This window comes from Ixodes scapularis, unplaced genomic scaffold (genome assembly GCF_016920785.2).
Source record: "Ixodes scapularis isolate PalLabHiFi unplaced genomic scaffold, ASM1692078v2 PGA_scaffold5__190_contigs__length_132052651, whole genome shotgun sequence".
Classification (NCBI taxonomy): domain Eukaryota; kingdom Metazoa; phylum Arthropoda; class Arachnida; order Ixodida; family Ixodidae; genus Ixodes; species Ixodes scapularis.
Genome location: NW_024609880.1, coordinates 83,104,048 through 83,108,417, shown reverse-complemented (window position 1 = coordinate 83,108,417; position 4,370 = coordinate 83,104,048). Strand labels below are relative to the sequence as shown.

Sequence of the window (4,370 nt, the reverse complement as noted above, 5' to 3'; positions counted from 1 at the left end):
GCCGTACCCGTGGCTGGCACTGACGTCGTCCACGCTGCCGGACCACGTGCGCGACTTTGAATGGTTAAAGGGTTGGGGTGTCCTCCCAACAAAAGACAGGCTTTTCCGCTGCGGTGTGGTACGGGACGCACCGTGCGTCAATTGTGGTGCAATAGAAATTAGCGCACACGTCGTGAGAGACTGTGTACCGGCGAGGGACATACGGCGCGTAATACAGCGCTCGTTTCGAGGTCTCGGGGTGGACGTATACGTCACACGAGGCCGTTGCCCGCGGGGCGCCTTTGCGCTGCTACTAGTGGCAATATGTGAGTGGGTGCTGTGGCTAAACCGTTGTGTCGCGACGGCCCAGCGACAACGACGCCGTGCGTGGTGGCCGCTGTTGTGGGACATCCGAAAATAACTCACCGCCTACCTGAACGACCAGCGGTTCTCCCTTGGCGAACAAGAGTTCCTCCGCCGGTGGTCGTGCCGCTACCTCTGTGTGCTGAAGGGTCACGTCATGATCAACTTTTTACTGTTTAATGGGCCTTAAACTCTAGTTGATACTACACATCAGTCCTCCGCGAGACCCTTGAATATGTTTGTTGCGTGAAGCGCGCGTAAATTTTTGTGGAATAAAATATTCTGAACAGCTGAAGGATCACCCTTTTCATAACTCCTCGAGTGCGGCCGGGGGCACTTGGGAGAATTGTAGACAATAAAAAGATAAAAATTGCTGATTTCAAGCTTGTGTCTTTTTGAACTGCCTCGCCAGATCTGGAATTTTCTTACCTAGCCAGATCTGGGATTTTCATACCTGGGCAGGGGTATCAGGCTATATCTGGCGTTATGAGGCTATATCTGGCAGATATACCGTATCAGGCTATATGTGGCCAATTTTTTATATGGCCATATCTGAAATCTTCAGATCTGGCCAGATATAAATTTTGTGTACGGGGTATCTTAGCGTCTCTGTCAAGAAGCTACCGGTCTGCGCTGTGCCCATATCACGCTCCGGCCGTCCAAAGTTTTATCCCTGTATTGTTCAGCACCCTTTTTCTTTCGGGGCGGACGAACGTAGATCTCGGTCTCTTTGGATCCACTTTCGAAGACCTCTCCCTTACAAAAAAATTATATCTGGCCAGGTCTGAAGATTTCAGATATGGCCATATAAAAAATTAGCCACATATAACCTGATATGGTATATCTGCCAGATATTGCTTCATAATGCCGGATATAGCCTGATACCCCTGGCCAGATATGGAATTCCCAGATCTGGCTAAGTAAAGAAATTCCAGATCTGGCCAGGCATTTCAAAAGTACACAAGCCTGAATTCAGCACTTTATATCTTTTTATTGTCTACAATTCTCTCAAGTTCCCCGTCCCAAACTCGAGGAGTTGTGGAAACGGTGGTCCTTCAGCTGTTCAGAAAATTTTATTCCACAAAAATGCACGCTCGCTGCACGCAACAAACATATTCAACGGTCTCGCGGGGGACTGGTCTGCAGTATCAACTAGATTTTAAGGCCCATTAAACAGTAAAAAGTTGATCATGACGCGACCCCTCACCACACAAAGGTAGCGGCACGACCACCGGCGGAGGAACTCTTGTTCGCCAAGGGAGAACCGCTGGTCGTCCAGGTAGGCGGTGAGTTCTTTTCGGATGTCCCACAACAGCGGCCACAACGCGCGGCGTCGTTGTCGCTGGGCCGTCGCGACACAACGGTTTCGCCACAGCACCCACTCACATATTGCCACTAGTAGCAGCGCAAAGGCGCCCCGCGGGCAACGGCCTTGTGTGACGTATACGTCCACCCCGAGACCTCGAAACGAGCGCTGTATTACGCGCCATAGGTCCCTCGCCGGTACACACTCTCTCACGACGTGCGCGTTTGTTTCTATTGCACCACAATTGACGCACTGCGCGTCCCGTACCACTCCCCAGCGGAAAAGCCTGTCTTTTGGTGGGAGGACACCCCAACCCTTTAACCATTCAAAGTCGCGCACGTGGTCCGGCAGCGTGGACGACGTCAGTGCCAGCCACGGGTACGGCTGCACCGTGCCCGGCGGCGGCGGGGGTTGGTCTGCCACCACTAGGCGTTTAACAAGCCTAGACGCCGGGGCCTCGAGTATCTCCTCTCGTGACACGTGTACGCTGAGCTTGTCGAAGAGATCCGCGGTAGACCTGTAAAATGCAGGGGTCGTCTCCGCTCGGGGCCGAAGAGGGCTCGGAAGAGAGTCTCCCGAAAGACGGTTATTGGCGCCGAGGAAGTAGAGCGTGAGTGGCCGTGCTGGGTTGTCGTGGTCGTCAAGGATTGCCAGGGTTGTCTTCAGGGCCAGTAGAGGCGCTGCCAGCTCGATGCACGGAAAGCTCCACCCTCCTTCACAGCGGGGGAGGCATAAGCGGGAGCGCCTCACGAGTTCTGTGCGGTTGTTCCAGAAGAAGGTAAACAACGCCGAGCGCACTTGGAGGATGAAGGGCGCGGCGGGAGGGCTACGCGGGCCACATGCCACAACCTTCCGCAGAAAACCGTCTGAACAAGGTACCGCCGCACAGCCATGGGGAAGTCGTAATGGCCAGCCTCAGCGGCCTTCTCTATGATCTCTTGACGCAGGTTGGACCAGGTCTCCGGAGCCACGCCGGAGGCGTCGTACGAGATTCCAAGAATGGTAACGGACTGGGCTCGCGGCAGAGATGGCGGGCACGTGGGGGGGAGCCCCGATACAGAGAGATTTGCTTTTTTCAGGGTTCAACCGTGCGCCGGAGAGGCACGCGTACTCGTCGAAGAGTCGGAGGGCCTTCACCAGGCTGTCTTCGTCGCGCAGGTAGAGGGTCACGTCGTCCGCATACGCCGAGACGCGAAGCTCACCGGACCCAGGTAGAGCAAGTCCGCTTATGCTGGGGTGCCTGTCGACTCCAACCAGGAAGGGCTCTAAGCTGAGGACGAAAAGTACGAGGGACAGTGGGCACCCCTGCCGAACTCCTCGCGTTACCGGAAAGCGTGCCACTAAGGAGCCATTCAGGAACAAGTCACTCCGCAAGTCACTGTACAAGGCTGCGAACAGCTGAGCACTCTCGGAGGAGAAGCCAAACCCGTCGAGAACACCGAGCAGGTATTGGTGCTCGACGCGGTCGAACGCCTTGGCTTGGTCCAACGACACGAGAAGCCCGTTCGCCCCTCGGGAGCGTGTGAACTCCTGGATGTCGCGAGTGAGAGTCGTCAAAGTATGTATGCTGCGGCCCGACACCGAGCACGTCTGTCGGGGGTTTACCAGCTCCGGTAGGAAAGTTTGCAGACGCGAGGCTAGGGTCGCCGCGAGGAGCTTGTAGTCACTGTTTAACAACGTTATCGGGCGCCATGTCCCGGGGTCGGCATGGTCACCACCCTCCTTGGGGATGAGTACGATCCGTCCCAGCCGAAAGGATGGCGGTAGGAGGAGGTCTTCAAAGTAGACCCGCACGACAGCGGTAAAGAAGTTACCGAGAATGTGCCAGAACGTGCGGTAGAACTCCGCTGGGAGACCGTCCGGTCCTGGTGCGGAGCCGTTATTCATCCGCTTCAAAACGTTCCACAGCTCGGTCGCGGACGGGGGCCGCCGCAGGCCCGCGTCATCCTCGGCGGAGATCTTGGGGGGGCCGCTGAGGAGAGGGTGCGAGGACACCGAATAGCGATCAACCGGCGCGTCCGACTGGGCCAGCGATCGGAAGTGGGCTGCGAAGCGACCATTGTCAAGGTGGCCGGGCGACCCCGATGCGGAGGGCGTCTGCTGTCTTTCAAAGGCTTGTAGGCTTGTGCGATGGGTGTAGCGCAGTACCTCCGGGTGGACCGACGGGCTCCCCTGAGCCTGCAAGACAGTAGCCGCGGTGGAGTCCCACCGAAGGTATCGTTCGTAGCGTCTCTGCAGCTGGTCGAGTTACGCCCTCATGAAGGGGGTCAAGGCGCCCCCTCGGCGGACGATACGGATTCCGAGGATAGTGTCTTGTAGAAGCCCTCGATGCCGTTCTCGGAGGTGCCGTCCCATCAGAGTGCTGAAGCTTTGCCATTGACCTTTTAGGCGGTCCCAAGACGCCGGCTCTGGGCGCACGCCCACTAGCGACTCCTTGACCAGGTTGCCTAGCGTGCGGCGCGTGGTCTCGTCGTGGAGGATCCTGGAATCCAGGCGCCACGGACGTGGGGAGCGTGCGACGGCAGAGTCGAAGCAGAACTTGATAAGTAGCGGACGGTGATCGGAAATCTCTTCTGGGCACGACGGGAAGTCCACCGCAGTACAGGTCTGTAGCGCGGCAGATAGCGTGCGAGGCAAGTACAGCCGGTCTATGCGACTTCCCGAAGCCCCTCTGTTCCACGTCGACTGGTGGGTGGACCATCCGTCTACGAGGTCGAAGTGC

General features: G+C 57.1%; 1 pseudogene; it reads right to left on the bottom strand.

Annotated features, from left to right (window-relative positions):
- Positions 1-1,501: 1,501 nt before the first annotated feature.
- Positions 1,502-3,535, bottom strand: LOC115317395 (annotated as a pseudogene).
- Positions 3,536-4,370: the final 835 nt, after the last annotated feature.